This window comes from Heptranchias perlo, unplaced genomic scaffold (genome assembly GCF_035084215.1).
Source record: "Heptranchias perlo isolate sHepPer1 unplaced genomic scaffold, sHepPer1.hap1 HAP1_SCAFFOLD_43, whole genome shotgun sequence".
Taxonomy (NCBI): Eukaryota; Metazoa; Chordata; class Chondrichthyes; order Hexanchiformes; family Hexanchidae; genus Heptranchias; species Heptranchias perlo.
The window spans coordinates 4705019-4731011 of record NW_027139442.1 but is presented as its reverse complement, the minus strand read 5'-3'; the positions used below and the strand labels follow the sequence as shown (position 1 = coordinate 4731011).

The 25993-nt window shown below is 44.7% G+C and overlaps 1 non-coding gene and 1 pseudogene across 1 annotated transcript; both read right to left on the bottom strand.

Moving 5' to 3' along the window:
• Nucleotides 1-25993, bottom strand: part of LOC137312388 (zinc finger protein 850-like) — a 568085-nt pseudogene that overhangs the window by 489245 nt on the left and 52847 nt on the right.
• trnaa-ugc (transfer RNA alanine (anticodon UGC)) lies at nt 20324-20395 on the bottom strand. Its single transcript has one exon. It is a non-coding gene; the product is annotated as a tRNA-Ala (tRNA).

Sequence of the window (25993 nt, the reverse complement as noted above, 5' to 3'; positions counted from 1 at the left end):
CATGATAGGGTGGAGTCACATGGGGTTGTCGGTGGAGATTAAATCGTTTGGAGGAGGTTACAGAGATAGCGGGGGGCGGGGGAGTTGGTGAGATAACGGAAGCATTTGAACACGAGAATAAGGTTTTAAAATCGAGGCGTTGCCGGACCGGGAGCCAACGTAGTAACACACGAACAGAAACTTACGGTTCACTGCCCGGCAGACAGGTGGAGAAGACATTGATGTCCGCGGAGGAACAGTCAGGGTCACAGCAGAATTCGAGTTCACAGACTTCGCCAGTCAGGTCACAGGTACAAACGGGAACGGATGGAGCAAGAGACACACAGAGAGATCATACAACAGAGCACGGACGGTCTCAAAGACCACCTCCGTCCCTTGTCTGAATCCACGATCGCCGTCTTCTCCATCTCCCAAAATCAATCTTCAGACTTATCCTCCCACTGCTTTCTACTCACCGAATTACAGCTTCCAGATATCCAGCACCACCCACTTAATAAAAAATAATAATTATGTGGAGAGGATAGAGAAGCTGGCATTACTCTCTTTGGAGCAGAGAAGGTTCAGGTGGAGATTTACCAGAATGGTACCGGGGATGAGGGATTTCAATTACCGGGAGAGACTGGAAAAGCTGGTATTGTTCTCCTTAGAGCAGAGACGGTTAAGGGGAGATTTAATAGAGGGGTTCATGATGAGGAGGGGTTTGGATGGAGACGATGGGGAGAAACTGTTGCCTCTGGCGGGAGGGTCGGTAACCAGAGGACACAGATTGAAGGGAATTGGGAAAAGAGCCAGAGGGAGATGAGGAGAATGTTTTTAGGCAGCGAGTTGCTCTGACCTAGAATTCACTGCCTGAAAGGGCGGTGGGAGCAGACTCAATCATAACTTTCAAAAGGGAAATGGATCAATCCTTGAAGGGAGGACTTTTGCGGGACTGTGGGGCAAGATCAGGGGAGTGGGATTAATTGGCTCGCTCTTTCACTGAGCCGGCGCAGGAGCGATGGGCCGAGCAGCCTCTTTCACTGAGCCGGCACAGGCGCGATGGGCCGAGCTGACTCTTTCACGGTGCCGGCACAGGCGCGATGGGCCGAGCTGCCTCTTTCACGGTGCCTGCACAGCCGCGATAGGCCGAGCGGCCTCTTTCTGTGCTGTTTGATTCTCGCTCACTTCTGGGCTCCGACCCACGGCCCGTTTGACTGGGAGGCGGCAGAGTAACTCCCCCCGAGCCCAGCTCGACACCAGGCGCTGCCAGAGTGGAGATTCACGGGCCCCCTGGAGGCCCCGAGTAACTTCCCCTGTCACCCCTCCCCCCGCAAAATCTCCCCTCTCAGGCCACTCCCGGATGCGGGCCCTCCCTCCGTCGGCCTCGCCCCCGCCCACAACATCGCCCGCCCGACATCATCTTAACGGCGCTGACCTGTTGCTCAGGGAACGCGGCACAGGAACCGCGCGGCGCATGTGCGGCATCCCTCTGATCTGAGTTGCTTGTACGCCTCGTGACGTCAGCGTGCAAAGGCAGGTGACGCTTCAGAATGTCACGTGTTGGAACGTTTCAGCCCAGGAGTCGGGGGGAGGAGAGAGCTGTCAATCAAAGGACCCGGAATCAGCACTCACTGCGCATTGGGTTTGGAGAATTTATTTAAAATGCAATATGTGCAAGAATGAAATAAAATTAGAAATGTCGCAAAAAAGAAAAATAAAACTGCAAATACAGTAAGCTGAATTTAAAACAGAAATGTCTGAATTCACATGGGGCTGATGGTCTGGGTCCTACTGCCACTATCCGTCTTCTCCACCTGGGGCATAGGATGAGCAGAATGCTTGAATGTAACGTTTTTAGTGCAGCGGTTGCTGGATGGATGGAATGGACCAGCAAGAGAGGCAGTGGGGCCTGATTGTATCAGCAAATTCCAGAGAGTTGGCTAAGTAACTGATAGCGATACCTTGGGATACGACAGCCTCGAAATTTAAAATTATTTTTGGCACATGCGCACTAGTTTTTAGTGATTGCTGTACCAAGACACCTAAGCCCCGTTGCTCATGTACAGTCCCCAATTTCTCATCATTAAGAAAATTCTCCTATTTCTTACCTGGTGCCAGCAATAGAATTATATAGAATGTAAAGAAGGTTCATTGCGGGGTTTATGCTCGACATGAGCCTCCTGTCACCCATCTTCATCTAACCCTATCAGCATATCTTTCTCTTCCTTGGGATATGACAGCCTAGGAATTGCGATCTTCAATGTTATTGTTGGTACATGTGCACTAACTTTCCACTCTTCACCATCCAATAATAACCGACTTTTATTGATTAGTGTACCCTGACACCAAAACCCCTTTGCTCCTCTAGAGTCCCTATAGATGCTCTTTGTGTTATTCCCCACATCTTTAGTCTGGCAGTATTTACTCTCTTCATTATCCAATAACAACAGAGACAGTGAGATTGGAACGTTTTTTTTGTATTTCAAAATATATTTTATTTCATAACATTTATGGATACACACAGTTCAATGTAAATATCACAGTTACAATTCAAAACAATAAAATACGGATCGTACACATTACGATTCCATTTTTGCAATTCAACACACAGTACATATTTTCTAAGACATGATATACAATACAAGGTGAAATAGTCTTACACAGTGGCCTTTCCCCATTGAGCCTTTGTGTAAGCCGCACCTCGTTTAATTGTGTCCCACAGCTGTTCGGGGATGAACCCCTCTTCGACTACATGGTAAAGGGGTCTTGTCTCTATGGAGGGGGGTTATCAGCTTTTAACTGAATAGAATCATAGAATCATTGAATCATAGAAGTTTACAACATGGAAACAGGCCCGTCGGCCCAACATGTCCATGTCGCCCAGTTTATACCACGAAGCTAGTCCCAATTGCCTGCACTTGGCCCATATCGCTCTTTAGCCATCTTACCCATGTAACTGTCCAAATGCTTTTTAAAAGACAAAATTGTACCCGCCTCCACTACTACTGCCTCTGGCAGCTCGTTCAGAGACGGATCCGTTCGCCCACATTCATGTTAGTGTTTGGCAATCACTGTCTGATGTCTTTCACACACCTGTCGAACCTTGGGGTCAGAGACGTAGAGGGTAATTTCACCTTCATTGCTTGGGCGGTAAACTGACGGAGCATACATTAAAATCGGGCCGGATCTATAAGGGGCGGGTGATCCGAATTACCAGTTCAGCCCCCAGCGATGGTGAAAATATTCCTCCTCGTGTTGTGAACCGGTGCAGTTTGAGACAATGGACCAGCTTGTGTGCTTTGAAGATTGATACTAGGGCGCAGGTCAGGAAAGGAGTGGCCGATTTAAATATCCCTGTCTGGCGGAAATGGGATGGTCGCGGCGAGTAAATGGTGTCAGTTCACTTACCGCCCCTTAAACGTTGGCGTTCCTGCCTCCACCATCGTGGGTGGGGTCCGAAGAGCGGCCGGAGCAACACCCACGCGTTTCCGGTCAGGCCACGTGAAATATGTTAATCACAGTATTATGACGTACGTGGGACACCATTTAATGCTGGTTACAAATGGATGGAAGAGCCGCACTTTCAATGGGAATTGTGTGGTCCAGAACACTGAGAAGTTTCTTTTTAACTTATGTTTTGCTGGGCGAGGAGGAGCAGGAGACCATTCCCTTGGCCTACTGCGGCCGTGAGAAATCTCCCGCCCCTGATCGTCTCAGAAATGTATCAGAAGGTTTCCTGACAGATCTGTGTAAACAGGCCCAGCTTCATGTCCCATTAAACTCCCTGCAGTGAGTAAACATTGCTGCGCAGCAGCTCAGAGAGGAAACGATCTCCGGAATACCCCACTGGAGTTTGAAATTACCTTAATATTTTACCAGTTACTAACGGTCCGGGTGTTGGTCCATTATTATTCTGTTCTGGTCAAAACAAATGTCCCACTGAAAAGGACGCTGTCTGACCCTGACAGCTCACCCTCAGTCCATCCCACCGGGCAGTGTGTGTGATGGGAAATAAGCATCAACCGAAAAGGAGGATTTGATTTTATTCATTTCGGGATTAAAAATTTAATATTGAAATCATATCATTTCCAGATTAATAACAGCAAACAATTTCATGTTAGATTCACATCGTGTATCATTTCACAACACCACATTTGTCGGATAAAATATAATTCCTGTCTGGTAGTTCCGAAATTTATCTGAATTATTTGATTGATATCAGTTACTTCATTGAACTCATTGATGTCAATGGATAGTAAAATCAGGCGCGGTGAATAACGGGCGCCCAATCGGCTGCCGCCCGTCTTACCCCACCACCAAACCTGAAAATCTACTCTGATTGACTTTTTCAATTTAATTTCGGATGAAAGGTCTTCAGATGTTTCTATGATTTAACTAATGTAAGAATGAGATTCAGCGGGTATTTCACACCGTTCTTCAGCTCCTCTCTGAATTTAGTCTGGGTCAGGACATAAATACACGTGTTGGTGCAGGAACTGAGAAGTTGAAGCATGAATCCGGCTGACTCAATATCACTCTCCGTATAGTACTGGGCATTTGTTATATACAGAGCGATAACATAAAAAACTTCTGTGCTCCATAACAATATAAAACTGCCTGATATACTGAAGAGTAAAATGATAGATTTCCTTCGGTTCTCCATCTCTGGATCTTTGTGATTCTCTCCATTGCTGCGGCCCCGGAATCCCCTGCGGATTCTAATGGCCGCTAAAATGTGCCTGGCGGTGAGAACATTGAACAGCAAAATCAGAATGAATGGGAGACAAGGAGTTAACACAAGATTAAACAAGTCAAACGCTGCCCATGCGGGTGAAGTGAAAAGACTCAGTTTCCAGACACAACCCCGCGGTACATTGTCCATTATATATTCCGGGTCAAATACAAAGTACCAGGGAATGTTTAGTAAACAGCTCAGTGCACTCACCACCCCGATAACAGCAGCCGCCGTTTTCTCTGTGCAATATTTTGTTTTCAGCTTTTGACAACAAATGGCCACAAATCGATCAAAGGTGAAAACAACTGTGAACCAAACAGAGGCCACTGTGGCTGCAAAGCTCAGGGTGAGAATGAGACGGCACACGGGGGTAATGGTCAAAAATGAAACTGGGAAATAAATAATAACAATGCGCCACATTATGACATCAGTCATAACGACCAGGAGATCGGCCGCTGCCATTCCCACCAGGTAGCGAGTGATACATTTGGAGAGTCCGCACTTTCCTCGGGACAGGATCACAATCGCCACCAGGTTCACTGCAAGAGAGAGAAAAGGAAGCAGAGAAATTACTGATCAGACCTGGAGCCAAAGCAGCAGTTTGAGAGGATCTGGGGTGAAATTTCCAGCATTTTTGCTGCATCAAACGGTGGAAACTGTTGAACTGACCTGGGCAACGCTTTCGAGCAGAGAAATGTTTTTAAACACAATTGCAAGTAATGATTTGGGAAATTCATGTAGAAAGTGAATGAAGTGAGGATCGCATCCACTTGAAGGGCCGAGTAATGGTGCAGTGCCGGTGGGGACGGGATAAGGCGTTTTCCTGAGCTGGAATGCAACGGATTCCTTCTGGTTTTGAGCTCCAGATGGATGGGGAAGTGATCGAAGCGCGTGAAGGCAAGTGGACAGGGGGAGGTGCTGCTGGTTTGTTGCTCTGGGTTAAGAGAGCCGACAAGGGCTGGCACAAACCCGGAAAGAGCGAGGTCCACGGCGGTGAGTGTGAGGCTTCGGATCGGATTGGAAGAGGTTGGAGGCTGAGCCATTGTGTGAGATTGGGAGGGAGACAAGGAAAAGGATATGTTTGAGCTGGCGGGGATTCAGGAGCAGATGGTTTGGGAAAGCGGATAAACTGAGACAACGGATGAGGAGTCAGAGGATACAATAGAGTGGGAGGAGAGTCTGGGATTCACAGGAAGAGACTGCAGGAGAGTGTTAAAGAAAACCCAATTTATAAGTCACAGCAACAAAACACAATTAATAAATTCAAAAGTTCATTTCTGTGGTTATTGATGTTTGGTATCCTGTGTTAGTTATGAAATGTGTTCAATAAATATACTTTGTACATTCAATTACAATTAATCAATATGTATTTATTAAATCAACCTCGTACTTTAATGAAGTAAGCTGAGACATAGCTTTTCGAATACAATATCTTAATAATCCATTACCATCACGAAATGACTGAGTCTATTAATTGTATTTATTCAGTCAATAAATATGTAAAAAGAACATTCACATAAACAGACTGAGGACCCGATAGAGATAAACACACCCGGCGAGAGTACAATAAAACTCTCACAATCTGACAACATCCTAATCACACATTCAAGTCACATTTCCTCTTCCTAATTGTACTGGAAGTTTCAACATTTCATTCCAATGAATTATTCATACCACAACCTTCCTCCCTCCGTCTCTCTATTCTCGCGTTCCTTCTCCCGTCTTCCTCTCGTTTTCCTTCTCAGTCGCGTCCTCCATCGCTCCTCTCTATTTCTCCTCACTGTCTCTACTCTTTCTCAATGACTCTTTTCACATCCGAGTAAATCCTAACATCCAGCGCCTGCTTTCTCTTCACCAGCCCCGTGTTCCAACGATCCTATTCTCAGTGTCAGTTTGTTAAATGTTGAAGCCTCTGTGAATAGTTTAATGTTTCTACAGGCCATTCAAGTCTCGACTTGTTCACCTACACTGTTCATTTCATCTACAATGCATGGAAAACAGAATGGAATGCATCTTCCAGACAAACCTCACAATAATTGAAATTCCTTCTCCTGTAATTATAAAGTACTGAATTAGATGTTCAATTAACAAAACTCCAACATCACCGCTGCTACTTGTAATCTACAGATTAATAGAAGAGCTCATAATTCCGACAGGTAAAGTGCAAACTGATACAACATATCCTCAAAACATTGCATTTTACAGTGAATTCATCCACAGTGAAGCAGAGAATGAGATGTGAAAGAATCAGCAACAAGCTCAGTTCAATTGCTAGGTATCTGGGGCTGCGTCAGAGTCAAACATAATCAAATATTTCAAAACAATGGAAACCAATAAACACATTGAAATTCCAGTTAAACTGAACAATGTTATTGTGGAGGGAGGACATTGCGCTGTCTCCTTGTAACACTGAGACCGTGAGATGTCTCATTATGAATCACTGAAAACACAGTGATGAAAAATATTCCAGGAGAGGTCGTTTGCACCACATAAAATTGTATACAGGTCCTGATTGACTGATAACAGCTCTTAGCCGAGACACCTGATTCCAATACATTCAGTACAGAGAATAACCTAATAACAATACCAGGGTCGGATAAACAAAGTTCACGACAAACATAACGCAATTGTTGCAGGAACGAAAGTTTAGAAGTTATAGACGAACCTTTATTCCACAATACACTCAGTACAGTGAATTATCCAATAACAATGCCAGGGTTGAATATATAAAGTTCATTACAGATATAATGCAGCTCCGACAAGACCGCAAGAGTCCACAATCCATCATCCAACTGATAGAACAGAACATGCAGCTGCGTACAACATGTGGGAGTAAAATTATTTAGCAAGTACAGCAGCAGAGTTAACACCGATTTATAGTATTCACAGGTGAGTTAACGGCTTACCAGAAACTCCAATGGCTGAAATAACTGGATAGTAAACGCGTTCTATCTGAAACATTACTGAATATCCCATTTCTGTGAGAAGCAGTGACTTCTGTTGAACTGAAAACGGCAGCTCTGGCAGGGACTCTGAGCTGATGCATTGCAACAAGCCCTGATTTATACAGGGGATAAATCTCCACTGACACGGTTATACCCCTGATCATTGCTATTAGTTACAGTCACCTGAACAAACACATTACATCAGCAGCTTTGTCTCCAATGTAAATAATAACGTGGTTATATCACAAACATCTCAAAGTCCAGGGCATTATCTTAATGAGACCTCTCTCAGGAATAATTTGGAAACATTGCTCAGAAAGCCCAACAACAATGAGCGGCTTCATTTACAGTTTTCATATAATTGTATTGACCATAGAAGTTCACAACATGGAAACAGGCCCATCGGCCCAACATGTCCATGTCGCCCAGTTTATACAACTAAGCTAGTTCCAATTGCCTGCACTTGGCCCATATCCCTCTATACCCATCTTAACCATGCAACTGTTCAAATGCTTTTCAAAAGACAAATTTGTACCCGCCTCTACTCCTGCCTGTGACAGCTCGTTCCAGACACTCACCACCCTTTGAGTGAAAAAATAGCCCCTCTGGATCCTTTTGTATCTCTCCCCTCTCACCTTAAATCTATGCCCCCTCGTTATAGACTCCCCTACATTTTGGAAAAGATTTTGACTATCTATCTTATCTATGCCCCTCATTATTTTATAGACTTCTATATGATCACCCCTAAACCTCCTACTCTCCAGGGAAAAAAGTCTCAGTGTATCCAACCTCTCCCTATAAGTCAAACCATCAAGTCCCGGTAGCATCCTAGTAAATATTTTCTGCACTCTTTCTAGTTTAATAATATCCTTTCTATAATAGGGTGACCAGAACTGTACACAGTATTTCAAGTGTGGCCTAAACTCCTGCATTCAATGTTCTGACCAATGAAACCAAGCATACTGAATGCCTTCTTCACCACCCTATCCACGTGTGACTCCACTTTCAAGGAGCTATGAACCTGTACTCCTCGATCTCTTTGTTCTATAACTCTCTCCAACGCCCTACTATTAACAGAGTGGGTCCTGGCCCGATTTGATCCACCAAAATGCATCACCTCACATTTATCTAAATTAAACTCCGTCTGCCATTCATCGGCACACAGGCCCAATTTATCAAGATCCCGTTGCAATCCTAGATAACCTTCTTCACTGTCCACAATGCCACCAATCTTGGTGTCATCTGCAAACTTACTAACCATGACTCCTAAATTCTCATCCAAATCATTAATATAAATAACAAATAACAGCGGACCCAGCACCGATCCCTGAGGCACACCGCTGGTCACAGGCCTCCAGTTTGAAAAACAACCCTCTACAACCACCCTCTGTCTTCTGTCGTCAAGCCAATTTTGTATCCAATTGGCTACCTCACCTTGGATCCCGTGAGATTTAACCTTATGTAACAACCGACCATGCGGTACCTTGTCAAAGGCTTTGCTAAAGTCCATGTAGACCACGTCCACTGCACAGCCCTCATCTATCTTCTTGGTTACCCCTTCAAAAAACTCAATCAAATTCGTGAGACATGATTTTCCACAAACAAAACCATGCTGACTGTTCCGAATCAGTCCCTGCCTCTCCAAATGTCCGTAGATCCTGTCTATCAGAATACCCTCCAACAACTTACCCACTACAGATGTCAGGCTCACCGGTCTATAGTTCCCAGGCTTTTCCCTGCCGCCCTTCTTAAACAAAGGTACAACATTTGCTACCCTCCAATCTTCAGGCAACTCACCTGTAGCTGTCGATGATTCAAATATCCCTGCTCGGGGACCCGCTATTTCCTCCCTAACCTCCCATACCGTCCTGGGATACATTTCATCAGGTCCCGGAGATTTATCTACCTTGATGCGCGTTAAGACTTCCAGCGCCTCCCTTTCTGTAATATATACACTCCTCAAGACATCACTATTTATTTCCCCAAGTTCCCTCACTTCCATGCCTTTCTCAACCGTAAGTACCGATGCGAAATATTCATTTAGGATCTCACCCATCTCTTGTGGTTCCGCACATAGATGACCTTGTTGATCCTTAAGTGGCCCTACTCTCTCCCTAGTTACTCTTTTGCCCTTTATGTATTTGTAGAAGCTCTTTGGATTCACCTTTACCTTATCTGCCAAAGCAATCTCATGTCCCCTTTTAGCCCTCCTGATTTCTCTCTTAACTCTACTGCAGCAATCACTATACACTTCAAGGGATCCACTTGATCCCAGCTGCCTATGCATGTCATATGCCTCCTTCTTCTTTCTGACTAGGGCCTCAATCTCTCGAGTCATCCAAGGTTCCCTACTTCTACCAGCCTTGCCCTTCACTTTATAAGGAATGTGCTTACTCTGAACCCTGGTTAACACAATTTGAAAGCCTCCCACTTTCCAGACGTTCCTTTGCCTGCCAACAGACTCTCCCAATCAACTTCTGAAAGTTCCTGTCTAATTCCACCAAAATTGGCCTTTCCCCAATTTAGAATTTTAATTTTTGGGCCAGACCTATCATTCTCCATAGCTATCTTAAAACTAATGGAATTATGATCACTGGTCCCAAAGTGTTCCCTCACTAACACTTCTGTCACCTGCCCTTCCTTATTTCCCAAGAGGAGGTCAAGTTTTGCCCCCTCTCTAGTCGGGCCATCCACATACTGAATGAGAAATTCCTCCTGAATACACTCAACAAATTTCTCTCCATCCAAGCCCCTAATGCTATGGCTGTCCCAGTCAATGTTGGGAAAGTTAAAGTCCCCTACTATTACCACCCTATTTTTCTTGCAGCTATCTGTAATCTCCTTACACATTTGCTTCTCAATTTCTCGTTGACTATTTGGGGGTCTGTAGTACAATCCTATCAAGGTGATCTCTCCCTTCTTATTTTTCAGTTCTACCCATATTGACTCCGTGGGCGAACCCTCGGATATATCCTCTCTCACTACTGCCGTGATGTTCTCCCTTATCGAGAACGCAACTCCCCCTCCTCTCTTACCTCCTGCTCTATCTTTCCTATAGCATCTGTACCCTGGAACATTGAGCTGCCAGTCCTGCCTCTCCCTTAGCCATGTTTCAGTAATAGCTATAACACCCCAGTCCCATGTACACATCCATGCCCTGAGTTCATCTACATTGCCCATCAGACTTCTTGCATTGAAATAAATGCAGTTTAATCTAGACTTCCCTTGGTCTTTGCCCTGCTTTCTCAGACCATCTGTCCGGTCATGTTTTGTACACTCTCCCTCACTGCCTTTTGTTTCTGTCACCACTTTACTTCCCACTGACTTCCTGCATCGGTTCCCATGTTCCCATGTTCACTCCTGCCGATTCATTTAAAATTTTACTGAATTCACCGCGTGTACATTGAATCCAGGGACACAAGCAGACCCATTTCACTCTGTTCCTGCAGTTCACCAGTTAAAGTATGAATTTTGAGTCTCTGACACGGGACAGTCAATGGCCATGTTGAGGATTGCAGACGAGAAATGACTGTGAGTGATATTAGGGGTCGGACACTGAACGAGCTTCATTGTCATTCCTCTCTCCGTTCTTTTACTGCAGATGTTACCCCGTTTATTTTACATTGGTTGACGGCTCCATTAAAACTGACCCCCTGTAACCCGGAGCTGAGCTCATGACCCGATTTGACCTCCACCACAAAGGGCCCTTGCTTCCCTCACCGGCCTCCATTCCTTCCTCAGCCCATTGTCATTGAAACCCTCACCAATGCCTCTGTCTCCTCCAGACTCCATTCCTCCAATGCTCTCCCGGCCGGCCACTCATCCTCGATCTTCCAACCAGCACCAGGTCCTGGCACAGCTCATTGACCCTCACTGACTCCCAGTTCCCCATCACCTAATATTTAAATTGTTCATCCTGGTTTTTAAATCCCTCCATGGCCCACCCCTCTCCATCTCCGGCCTCTCCTCCACACCTCCCTCCTCAATCAGCGATCACTGGCCTCTTTCGGTTGGACTACCCTCGCTTGGTTCCACTCACCTATCTAATCATAGCCACGAGAAGCTTCTATTCCCTCCCTATCACCGTTATATCTGCTGTCTCTAAAGTTTCAATCCTTGGCTCCCTCCTCTTCCTCATCTACATGCTGCCCTTTGGTGACATTGTCCGCAGACATGGACCAGCTTTCAGCTGTACGCTGACAAAACCACCGCCTCTCTTCAAACTTCCAATGTCTTTGTTTTCTCAGAACGATGTTGTTTAAGTTTAGCCACGATTTCATCCAGTTAAAAATTGGGAAATCATGATCTTTGAGCCCACAATCCCCACATCCTTGCCAAATGGTCCATCCTCACCCCTTTCTTTTTGATTGTTGAGTCCCTCACCAATCACCCAAGACCTGATTGACCTGCAGTGCCTTCCAATATCCAAAACCTGTAGTTTAATTTGATTCTTTCTTGAACTTAATTCCACCAGGGCCTCACCCCTCGATATCTCTGTAACTTCCACCGGCACTGCAGCCCCTGCCAAACACTCTGGCCGCTTTTGCCTCCTCTGTCCATTTGCGCTACTTTTGATAGTCATGCATTCAGCCGTATCCACGCTCCAGAATTCCCTTCGAATGCACCTCCATCTCCCTCTCCCCCTTTCAGGCGTCAGCCGTGGCTCTGAGACAGCAGTCTCAGCTTCTGAATTAGAAAGTGTTGAGTTCAAGTGTCACCTCAGAGACTTGAACACATAATCCAGGCTGACACTGCAGTACAGTACTGAGGGAGAACTGTACTGTCAGAGGTGCCGACTTTCATAGCACACGTTAAGCCGAGGGCCCATCTGCCCTCTCGAGTAGATGTAAAAGATCCCACGGCAATATTCGCAAAACAGCAGGGGAGTTCTCCCTGGTGTCCTGGGCAATGTTTATCCCTCAACCAACATTGCTAATACCGATTTTCTGGTCATTTATCCTCACTGCAGTTTGAGGGAGATTGCTGTGTGCAAATTGACTGGAGCCATTTTCCTGCACTACCACAGTCACGACACTTCTATTTGTGCTTCTTTGATTGGAAAGCGTTTTGGGACGTCTTGAGATCTTTCAAGGCGCTATATAAAAGCAAGTTCATTCCTTCTTTCAGACCCTCCATGAAAGCCACCTCTTGCTTCATGCTTTTGTCATTCCCTTAATATCTCCTTCTTTGGCTGGGGGTCCATTGTTGTCTGATTATACCTCAGTAAATCCGCTTAGGATATTTATCTATGTTAAATCCGCTATATAAATACAAGTAGTTATTGTTATATTTTATCATCCTCCACTCACTTCATCCCACCATTGTTGGCCGTTCCTCAGACATCTGCTCTCGAAAACCAACCTTAACCCCTCCGTCCCTCCATTTACTTCTCCTCCTTTTGCACCCTGCTTAAACCCACTCATTGACCAAGGTTTCCGCCAGTCTTCATGATACCTTCTTATTTCTTTAGTGCCCGTTTTTACCCACTCCTCCGTGAAGCCCCTTGGGAATGTTTATTATATTAAAGGCGGTCTGTGAATTCAAGTTGTTGTTGACTTTCATTGGGATGTGTTCATTAGTTGTCCACTGTATGAGCAAAAATAATTTCTGGGCTAACATTCTTGTACCAGAAAGAGATTTATATAATGGGTGGACTTGTTGAGATAAATTAACATTGGCAACTACTCATGATCACTGTTATGTTTGAGCAACATAACTCGGTTTATCTACAGACATCACATTGAAATAGAGGGCATTCTGGAGCGTGGATAAGGCTGAAGGCACGGCTGCCAAAAGTGGGGCAGATGGACTTCGGGGGCAGCCTTTAGGAAGTCCTCTATCTAAGATGAGACCAGTTACAATGAATGGGATGAATGTTTATTATTTATTTGTTTTTTTTTCTCTTTGGTTATGTCCCGTTTTACCGCTCTATCGGGCTGAAGACGAGGATGAAGCTTTAGTATTTTTTCTCTTTGGTTAAAGCCCGTAGTTCCAGAGTACAGTCTGAAGTTTCGACGCCCCATTATAGAAACAACATTAAACCCACAAAGAGCACAATGTAGATTCTCTCGAACGAGGCCAGGGAAGGGAAACTATATGAGGAAAGATTTGAAATACTGGGATTATTTCCACAGAAAAAGACAGGAAATTTAAATTTTAAATATGAAGGTGTTTGTTAGAGTAATAGAGAATTAGTGTACCCTCTGGTTGTGAGGATCAATGATAGAGTAATAGAGAATTACAGTATCCTCTGGTTGTGAGGATCAGTGATAGAGTAATAGAGATTTACTGTATCCTCTGGTTGTGAGGATCAGTGACAAGGGGGTCATCAATTTCAGCTCATCGTGTAAGAGTTTAAGTGTAAATTCTTCACGCAGAGATTTTTTGGAGCATGGAATGTTTTACCAAAAGGAATGGAAAAGGCAGAAAAGGGACAATTGCAACTTTAACCATTGCCTCGTTTAAGAGAAAATTGAATTCGTATTTGAAATTGATGAAGATAAAGGTCATTTGGAAAATATTTGCCATGGCATACGTTTTTAATTGCTTGAATGATCAGAGAGGCCGATGTGCTGCCCCATATCTAACAATACGGTACTGCAACTCAGGGATATAACTAAAGTTCCCCCTTATAATCTGAACCGGATATTCATGTTTCTGCACTGTCCAATATCTAATAATACGGTACTATAACCGAAGGATCTAACAATTGTTCCCCCTTCCAATTGGAACTGGATATTCGTGTGCCTGCATTGCGCAATATCCAATAATACGATAGCTTAACCCAAGGATCTGACAATATTTCCCTGGATAATCTGAACTGAATATTCATGTTTATTAACTGCCCCGTATCTATCGTTACTACACTTTACCCGAGGGATGCATCAATGTTTCCCGTTTTAAATTCAACTGCATATTCTTGTTTCTGGGCTGCCCTTTATCGAAAAATAAGACAGTGTAAACCAGGGATGTGAGAATAATTTCCCTTTTTATCTGAACAGTGTATTTATTTTTCCGCACTGTCCAATATCAATCAATACGACAGTGTAACACAAGGATGTAACAATAGTTCCCCCCTGATAATCGGAACTGGATATAATTGTTTCTGCTCTATCCAATATCTAACAATGTAATAGTGTAACCCCGAGATGTAATAATAGTTCACCCTTAAAATCTGGACTAGATATTCGTGTTTCTGCCACATGTCTCACCAATCTTTCAATATTCGGACACAGGAAACATTTGTTAAGATGAAGCTGATCCCAATCGATAAACTGCTTCGTTTCATACCAAGCAAACTCACGAACCAATCGGTATTATCGGCTTCACCAATTCAATCAGTTCGGCTTGACTGTAGCTGTCAATATAAAATCAAGTATATGCAGCACTTCTCCTCATCAGCGGGTCGTTTTGATTGACCTCAACAAAATATCTTCTGACACAAAGATTGGTGGCATTGTAAGCAGTGTAGATGAAAACATAAAATTACAAAGCGATATTGATAGATTAGGTGGATGGTCAAAACTGTGGCAAATGGAATTCCATGCAGACAAATGTGAGGTCATCCACTTTGGATCAAATAAGAATAGAACAGGGTACTTTCTAAATGGTCAAAAGTTAAAAACAGTGGATGTCCAAAGGGACTTAGGGGTTCAGGTACATAGATCATTGAAGTGTCATGAACAGGTGCAGAAAATAACCAAGAAGGCAAATGGAATGTTGGACTTTATATCTAGACGACGAGAGGACAAGGGGGCAGAAGTTATGCTGCAGCTATACAAAACCCTGGTTAGACCGCACCTGGAGTACTGTGAGCAGTTCTGGGCACCGCACCTTCGGAAGGACATATTGGCCTTGGAGGGAGTGCAGCGTAGATTTACTAGAATGATACCCGGACTTCAAGTGTTAAGTTACGAGGAGAGATTACACATATTGGGGTTGTTTTCTCCAGAGTTTCGAAGGTTAAGGGGTGATCTGATCAAAGTTTATAAGACATGAAGGGGAAAGGATAGGGTGGATAGAGAGAAACTATTTCCGCTGGTTGGGGATTTTAGGAGTAGGTGGCACAGTGTAAAAATTAGAGCCAGACCTTTCAGGAGCGAGATTAGAAAACATTTCTGCACACAAAGGGTTGTAGAAGTTTGGAACTCTCTTCCGCAAACGGCAATTGATACTAGCTGAATTGCTAAATTTAAATGTGAGATAGATAGCTTTTTGGCAACGAAAGGTATTAAGGGATATGGGCCAAAGGTAGGTATATGGAGTTAGATTACAGATCAGCCATGATCTTATGAAATGGCGGAGCAGGCACGAGGGGCTGAATGGCTTACTCCTGTTCCTATGTTCCTATGTTCTTTCTGTTATCTAACCTTCTGAGTCTGTGAAAGCTTATCCCTCCCCGAAGATCACTCTGGTCCTGATAATTCTGTGCAGTACCTACTTTTTTGGACCAGGTGACCTCCACCTCAGCCAGAAACAGGTCCTGCTCTCGCTTGAAGGAATTCAGCGAATCGACGTCCACTTCACGAGCCGGGAGTCTGTTCCAGAGGTTCAGTATTCTCCAGTAAAAGAATCACTTCCTGAAATCTAACCTCGATCTTGCTTTGTACAGCTTAACATTGTGATCTCTGGTCCTCCCGAACCTATTTAGTTGGCACGAACTGTCTACTCGAGCACAATATGTTCCCTTCATCATCTTATACACCTCGATCAAATCACCCCGAAGTCCACACTTCCCTGAAGTGTAGATTCCCAGCTCTTTTAGCCTATCTTGACAAGTAAGATACTTCAAACTGGGAATTAATCTAGTAGCCCTCCTCTGCACCATTTCCATTGCCTCAATATCACTCACCATGTGAGGAGACCAAAACTGGACAAATTATTCAAACTGAGGCCTGACCAAGGTCTTGTCCAACGACAAAATAATAGGTGTTGTTTTATAATCAATTGGAGTTCAATGTGCGAAAGTGTGAGGTCATCCACGTTGGAACTAAGAAAATATATAAGGGTATTTTCTAAATGGCGAGAAGCTAGGAACTGTGGATGAGCAGAGAGATTTTGGGGTACTAGTCCAGGAATCAATAAAAGCTAGTGGAGGGGGGCAACAAAAAATAATTTAAAAGGCTCATGGAATGTTGACCTTTATCTCAAGGGGACTGGAATACAAGGCGGTGGAAGTTATGTCACAGCTGGACAGAGCTCGAGTGAAACCCCATCTGGAGACTGCATTCAGTAATGGGCACCGAAACTCAGGAAGGATATATTGGCATTGGAGGGGGAGCGGGGCAAATTCACTCGAATGATACCGTGACTCAAAGGATTAAATGACGAGGTTGCATAAGCGATTTTGTATTGCCTTTAATATAGAATAATAAGTGGAGATCTAATTGAGATGTTGAAGATGATTAATGGATGTAATAGGGTACATAGACATGCATTACATCCTCAGGGTGGGGGATTCCAGAACAAGGGGGCATAACCTTAAAATTAGAACTAGACTGCTCAGAGTGATGTGAGGAAACACTTCTTCACAAGAAAGGTCGTGGAAATCCCGAACGCTGTTGACGATGGAGGTCAATTGAAACTTTCAGAGCTGAGATTTATAGAATTTTGTTAGGCAGGGGTATTCAGAGTTTTGGAACCAATGTAGGTCGATGGAGTTAAGATACAGATCAGCCATGATGTAATTGAATGGCGGAACAGGCCCGTGCGGCTGAATGGTCCAATCTGGTTCCTATGCCCTACAAATAGACCCCAGCTCCCTATTCTCTTTACCTATCACATCACCGCACTGCTCATATGTGCCGCGATGTGATAGGTAAAGAGAATAGGGAGCTTGTGTATAAATTGAGTTCAATGCTCTATTTAGAACCAGTCAGGAGCCCAATCCTCCAACACGTCAAGATCCACCTGAAACAGTCGAGAATCGTCTACAGGCCTGACACTCGTACAAATCTGAGTATCATCTGCAAATCGTGCCCCCAACACCTACATCTAAATCATTAATAAAAATAGCAAAGAGCGATGGTCCTAACACCGACACCTGCGGGACACCACTGGTGACCGGTCTCCAAACAGATCCAAATCCATCTATAACTATTTTCAGCCTATGTTCTTCCAGCTAGCTCTCAATCCAGAGTTACCCACCCACTTGCCAGTGGATACAGTTTCTCCTTAATTGCTCTACCAAAACGCCTTATTATTTTGAATACCTCTATTAGGTCTCCCCATAACCTTCACTGCTCGAAGGGGAACAATCCTAGATTCTTCAATCTCTCCACATAATTGAAGTCCCTAATCCCTGGTATCATCCCAGTAAACCTCCTCTGTACCCTCTCCAATACCTTGACATCCTTCCTAAAATGTGGTGCCAAGAATTGTTCACAATACTCCAGCTGACGGCTTTCCAGTGATTTGTAAAAGTTCAACGTGACTTCCTTGTTTTTGTGTTCCATGTCCCTATTTATCAAGCCCATTGTCACATTCGCTTTCTAAACCGCCTTATCAACTTGCCCTGTCACCTTCAAATAGTTGTAAATGTGCACCCTCAGATCCCTCTGCTCTTGCACTCCATCAAAATAGTACCATTTGGATTCTACTGCTTCTACATGTGGTTCCTCCTAAAGTGAATCAATTCACACTTATCCACATTAAATTGCAACTGCCAAGTGTCTTCCCATTTCGTCAGTTTGTCGATGTCCTCCTGAAGTCTGCTACTATCCTGATCACTATTTATGTTTCAAATTTTGAATAGAATTGTGAAAACATCCTCTTGGACTCGCCCCACCTTTAAACACAAGGACAGGCAAGACTTTCGTCACCTCGAGAAAAACTAAATGCTCGGCACAGGATAGCATTCAATGGAAGAGCGCACGCTCCTTATCAATGGTTCCGAACATAGGGCTGGATTGCGGGCCCAGTGAGAGATTATTCCATTTTGACAAGAGGTTAGACTACGCGGAGGTCGGAATAGGCTGGATGTTCGGCGGTTCTTCTTTTCCCAGTGAGTAGTGAGCCTCTGGAATGCGTTGCTGGCTGGTGGGGTGGGTGCTGACTCTCTGTCTGCCTTCTCCAGGGAGCTGGACCGGTTTTTCGCTGGGGCAGAGGTCACAACACATAAAAGGTAAGAGGATTTACAGTTAACCTTGGTACAATCTATGTGATCTCCTGGACAGGCTTCGATTACCTGAGGGTTTCGGGGGGAGGGGTGGAATTTTCAAGTGTATTCTATCCCTTAAAGGCCCTGGATTTTTCTCAGGATCTTTGCCTCTCCCAGGAGATTCCATGGCTGCGGGCGGGGGGAGGGGGAGTAAGTGTCAGTAATGATGCTCCAGCCACCACCAGTGAGGGGCAGGCTTGAGGGACCAGCTGGTCTTTTACTGCCCGTCATTTCCGCTGGTTCGTCCACATCCCCCGCTCGTCAAGGTGTTTTCAATGAAGCGATCTTCACACAAACCCACAACTGGGGCATGTCCTGCGTCTGTCTTTAGTGAAACGGCACTCAATATCATTGCGTCTCACGTTATTCTCCTGTGAAGCTCAAGGGCTCGAAATATTCTTTCAGGCCTCTGCTACAATGTGCCTGAGAATTTCTCGTCCCGTCCAACCGTCCGCTACGTGACGACGTGGCTGTTGTCCGCTTGGAGCACAAGAGGAGATGATTTTAAGCCCAGTAAATCCTTGAGTGGTCCTAAGACAGTAAGCACCCAGTCCTTCTACCCTTTGTTATAGGTCTATTGGATTCGGCGTTGCAGCTCAGTGGTGTAGCGCCTGCTTTGCGTGTAAAAATTTCTGGGTTCAATATCTAACACCTCCACCATTTATTTTCACCAGAATGTCCCACAGAAAGACGAATCGTGCTTTCAGAGGAAAGCGAGTTGCAACTTCTGAGACAAACATTCAATTGTCCCGAAGCAGGACTTTATCACACGGCCCCCTTAGCAGCTCAGCTCATAACAGCCGCCGACTGACCGGAATTCAAAACGTGAACTGTTTGGGCATAAAACCTGAGACCTCATACGCGCGAAGCATGCGGTTTATCATCTGAGCTTCATCACCACATAATAACGACCTCCAACCAAGTGTAAAAGGACTGAGTCTCTCACTTTCCTAAGGCCACCCGAGGATTTACTGTGCTGAAAAGCATTTCCTCTTTTAAGCATTGGAGATACCTGAGGTTTGTGGACCTGATAGTAGTATTTTAATTCCAGATTTTGCTAATTAAATCAATTTTTAATTAATTGAAATTTAATTCCCCAGCTGCCGTGGCGGGATTTGAGTTGAGTAAACTACCGCACCCGCTGGATTACTGGTCCATTATGCTGCCGAGACCGCTGGGTGAACAGAAGAAACCAGGTCTCGTCACTCAGAGAAATGAGAAAGCGAGCGTTGCGAAGAAACTCTGGAAGAGAGGTGAGTCTCCTCGGGCTGTGCCGACCATGATTTCTGTTTCAGGTCGCCGTTCTTCGAACTGCTCGCTGGACATTGCACCGTCACACATTCCGATCAGTCTGCTGCTGCTGTGAACTCAGCTGCTGAGGAGACCGTGAGATGAAATCCTGCTCAGGGGCAATTGAATGCTTGTGGAGCCTCAGAGGTGAGAATTCGCGGCGCACCGAAATCAAGATTCGCCATTCTGTGGGTAATTCTGTTGAAAAAATAGCTTTGGAGATGCTGGGGATTGAACCCAGGACCTCATACATGCAAAGCACGCGCTCTACCACTGAGCTACATCCCCAGATAGAAAGAAACGCCAACCAAGAGCTGATCTCCTTCATTTTATGAGGCCACATAAGGTTTTTTTTTTGGGCTTCAATTCGTCTACTTTTCTGCTCCAACCAGACAATTAAACATGAAGTTTGCGGACCTGATATAATTATGGGTGAACAGAAGAAACCGGCCTCGGCACTCAGAGCAATGAGAAAAGGGGCGTTGAGAAGAAATGCTGGGAGAGAGGGAGAGACTCCCTTAGCTGTGCTGTAACCATCCTTCCGATATCAGGGCACATTTTTCGAACGCTGCCGTTATCAGTCACTTCGCTTACGGTTGGACGGGACGAGAAGTCCTCAGGCACATTGTGGCAGAAGCCGGCAAGAATATTTCGAGACCCTGAGCTTCAGAGGAGGGTAAGGTGAGACACAGACAGCATTGAGTATAATTTCACTAGAGGCGGATGCAGGACTTGCCCCAGGTGTGATTTTGTGTTTAAAGATCTCTTCACTGAAAACACCTTGACGATCTGGGGCTACAGACGGACATGATGGTCAGGAAAAGACCAGTTGGTTCATCAATCCTGCCCCACATGCCTGGAGCATCGTGACTGGACTCTTCCTACCTACACCACCCGCCCCTCCCACCGGAAACTTGTAATCTCCTGGGAGCGGCGACAAACTAGAAACAAATCCAGCGCAATAAGGAGGGGACATTCTGGGAAATTCCTCCCCGAATCCTTCAGGCGATCGAATCGAGTCCAGTGGATCGCACTGACCATGTGTGGGTTAACTGTAAAAACACTCACCTTCGATATGATGCGATCTCTGCCTCAGTCAAGAACTGGTCCAGATCCATCCAGAAGGCAAAGAGAGGGTCAGCACCCACCACACCAGCCAGCAATGCATTCCAGAGACTCAGTACTCTCTGGGAAAAGAAGAACCGCCTTACTTCCAGCCTATTCCTACCTCTGTGTCGTCTGAACGCCTGTCCGCTGCTCCTCCCCGATCTGTGAAACTGGGAATAATCAATTTATTCAATCAGAGGGTGGTGAACCTGTGGAATTCTCTACCACAGAAGTCTGTGGAGGCCAAGTCACTGAATATATTTAAGAAAGACAGATTTCTACACACGGAAGGCATCAAAGCGTATGGAGAGAGAGCGGGAATATGGTATTGAGATAGAGGATCAGCCATGATCATATATAATGGCGGGGCAGGCTCGGAGAGCGGAAAGGCGGAGTCGTGATCCTATTTTCTCTGTTGTTATCACTGTGCACGGGATCGAGTCCTGGGTTGGGAGCCATTTCAAAGGCGCGTGCGTGCTTCCATTGCATTGCATCGTGTGCAGAGCGTTCGGTTTTTCTCCAGGTGAAGAAACCTTTGCCTGTCTTTGTGTGCGACGGTGAGGTGAGGACAAGAGGGTCTTTTCAAAATTCAAAACATAAAGCGTTTGGAGATGCTAGGGATTGAACCCGGGACCTCATACATGCAAAGCATGCGCTCGACCACTGAGCGACATCCCTCACGGCAAAGTGTCCTCCACTTCAGAATAAAAACTTGGCTTTCCGCACTGTCTCTCAAGGACAAGGAGGTGCCCACTCGTTCCACGTGCTCACAATGTTCAACCTCTGCTTCAGTTCACCCGGTTTCTGCTCATCTTGACTTTGAACTTTCCAAAAAAAAAGTCAGCGGAAAGAAAAAAAATAAAATTGCCAATAGTCAGTGACGAGGCTGACATCCAACCTCTGAATCATAAAGTGAGATGGATGAATGACACAGTGTCAAACATTACCTGTGACTGCTCGCTCGACATTGCACTGTCACACATTCCAGTCAGCCGGCGGCTGCGATGAGCTGAGCTGCTGAGGGGACCGTGAGATGAAGTCCTGCTCCGGGAAAATTTAATGCTTGTGGAGCCTCAGAAGTTGGAAATCGCTGCGCTCAGAAAGCGATATTCGCTTTCCGTGAGTCATTCTGATGAAAAAAAACATTTTTGGAGATGCTGGGGATTGAACCCAGAGCCCTCACATATGCGATCTCCCACTGAGCAACATCCCCAAATAAAAGCAACAGCTAGCCAAGGAAAGAAGAACTGGTTGTTTCCATTTTATGAGGCCACCCAAGGTGGGTCTGCCAGGTGATCGATGATTTCCCGTTCCACAGATTGGGGAGGAGCAGGGAACAAGCGTTCAGACCACACAGAGGGAAGAATAGTCTGGATATTCGGCAGTTCATCATTTCCCAGGGAGTAGTCGAGTCAGTGGACTGCATTGCAACCTGGTTTGGTGGATGGTGACTCTCTGTATACTGGGCATAAAATCATCAAGTTTTCTGCTCCAAACAGATAATTAAACATGAAGTATGCGGACCTGATACAACTGTGGATGAACGGAAGAAACCAGGCCTCGGCACTTAGTCTAATGAGAAAGCGGGAGTTGAGAAGAATGGCCGGGAAAGTGGGGAGAGACTCTTTGAACTGTGCTGTAACCATCCTTCCTATTTCAGTGCGGATTTTTCGAACGCTCCCGTTATCAGTCACTTTGCTTACGGTTAGACGGGACGAGAAATGCTCAGGCACATTGTAGCAGAGGCCGGCAAGAATATTTCGAGTCCTCCAGCTTCCGAGGAGGGCAAGGTGAGGCATGGAGAGCATTGAGTCTCATTTCACTATCGAGGGCCAGGTGTGAGTTTGTGTTTAAAGATCAATTCACAAAAAACACCTTGACGATCTGAAGCTACTGACGTACATGATGGTCAGGAAAAGACCAGGTGGTTCATCAATCCTGTCCCACATGCCCGGAGCATCGTGACTGGACACTTCCTACCGACATCATACGCCCCACCCACCGGAAACATGTAATCTCCTGGGAGCGGTGACATACCAGAATAAAATACAGGGCCAATTTCTGGAAAATTCCTCCCCGACATCTTCAGGCGATCGAAACCAATCCAGGACATGACATTAACCATGTGTCGGTTAACTCACCTTCCATATGATGCAATCTCTGTCCCAGACAAAAAAACAATCCCGATCCGTCGAGAAGGCAGAGAAAGACTCAGTATCCACCACATCAGCCGGCAATGCATTCCAGAGGCTCACTACTCTCTGGGAAATGAAGAACCGCCTAACATCAAGCCAATTCTTACCTCTGTGTAGTCTAAACGCATTTCCGCTGAATTCCAGCATCTGAATCATAAAGTGAGTTGTATGAATGACAGAGCGTCAAACAGGAACGACAACTGGGATTGCTCGCTCGACATTGCACCGTCACACATTACGGTCAGTCGGGGACTGCAATGAGCTGAGCTCTTGAGGGGGCCGTGAGACGAAGTCCTGCTCCAGGCCAAATTAATGCTGTGGAGTCTCAGAAGATTCATCTTTCAGTGGGAGAGGGGGAAGAGGCTCCTTGGTGTAAGATGAGGCATTTTCAGCATATAGAGCGTACATTTAGATAAGGAGTTTTCAAAATATTAACCATAGAAACCAATCACGTTTACACAAGGCATCTTAATACATAAAGAGCACCCGCTTTTAAACATAAGACCGCTGGGAATCGGAGGATAGTCGCTGAGGATCATGAAATGGCCGAGTTAAAACTTACCGAGAATGCAGAAGATCAGAATGAGCGAGGCGATGCTGGAAACTGTTTACACTGCAGGGTTCAAGCATTTTGCAGAATATAATCGGCGAAATTGAGAAAGTGTGGAGATTAAATAGAGAATGTGTTGAGAATATGTTGAGAATGTGTTGAGACTGTGTTTAGAATATGTAAAGAAAATTCAGAGAATGTGTTGAGAATATGTAGACGTTGGGCATGTTGAGATATAGCGGTCTTAGGTCCGCACATATCATGAGCAGTTCTGATGGGGGTGGGGGGTGGGGGGTGGGGAGTGGGGGGGGGGGGGTCAAGGAAAGTGATTAACAAAAAAAGATAAAGGAGAGTTTGCATGAAATGAACGGTATAAACAATCCTAGTTCGACATTTGAATGTATAGGACAGGACGGCGAGAGAGAGAGAGAGAGAGACGGATAAGCAGCCACCCAAGGGTTAAAGCTTCTTTCCAATGCAAGACTGAAGGTTAGTATCGTGCCCTTCTTAGTAATACGATGGCCTTAAACATTGGGTGTGTTGATACTTGCATATATTCAATAAAGGATTAATCGCAATCTATTGGTGTCGAGTCTGAATCGATCTTATAAACTGGCGACTGCGGCGTCGGACCTTGGCATGAGATAATGTGGATTGAATGAAACTAAATGCCTCGGAAGGACAAGGTGCTGAACCCAGTCCGTTAAGGCAGGAAAACCGTTTCGGCGGGAGCATGAGTTTTTCCCTCCAATACTAACAGTAACCATGGGGACTATCGTGGAAGATTTTTGAAAGAATCTGAGCATCGTGATGGGCAGAGAAGTCTGTTAACAATTGTCCAGGAGGTAACAGGTTTGGTTGAGACACAGAGTGTGAGCTTGAGACATTGACTCAGTAAACAATGGGGTTAAGTAGCGAACAACAGAAATTGAAAATTAGTTTTGGAGAAAACAGTATAAATTAGTTTATCATATAATAAAGAAGGAGAGAGGGGAAGATCCAATCCCGTTTGTCGTTCCAAGCTACAAAAGTTCTTTTGTTTGAAGCGCACTGTTTCTTTAAAAGTCTGTGTGAATGTTTCGGTGCCACTGTCTGTGGTGAAACTCTCTTTTTCAACATGCAGTGTAAGAATGGGACAAAGATTTTGTTAAGCTGCGAAGGGTAACTTTTCTTCAATTATATTTTTAAGCTCAATTGGAAAGGCGACTGAAGAAACAACAAAAAAAGGTAAAGTAAATTATTGGGTTTTTTAAGCACGTGTTTCCTATAATATTATCTGTTTTATTGTGTTAAGTTTAAGATATTGCTGAACTAATTTGGAGATACTGAGATTAACTAATCTATTAAATTATGAAAAACAGAATTTTATTGGTGCCACGGTGAAATTCTGATTATTGTAAATTATGTGAGAGTCTTTCGTTCCAGACATGAGATTATCACATTAAAAGCAATTGGCATTTTTGAATTTCTGACAAATGCCAAGGTGTTAATTATTTAAGGTGGATAAGGAGTTAGTATTGAGTGTAATTAGTAGGCACAAGGGCAGGTACAACCCACTCTCTTTGAAAAGAGATGTATGAACGAAAATGTTGTCTTCCCTGTCAGGAATATGTTTCAAGTTAATAGTGATGTTATTAACGATTTCGACTTGTTTTAGCAGATTTTTAATTCCTAAGGAAAAAAAGTTTGGTCAAAAAAAGTCTGTGCTTTCACGGCTCATGTATTGGAAATTGGAAGTCAAAAATAAGCTAACATTTATTTTCCAGAATTTAATTGTGTTAGGATCTTTGTGCAAGTTATTATTGCTTAATGGCACAATGGTTGGGGGTCGGGGGAGAAGTAAAATGGAATTTGATTCTTTTTCTTTCAGCTCAGTTTTTTTCAGTTGATTTGAAAGCAGCGTGACGCAAGCTGCGTGAGTCGGGTGATATCTGGTTCCGCCTTCTTTTCACTGCAGAGAAGTTAATTCCTTCCACAGGCAGCTGATTTAGATTTTTTTCTGGTATCAGTTTAACTCTGCCGAAATATTCACGG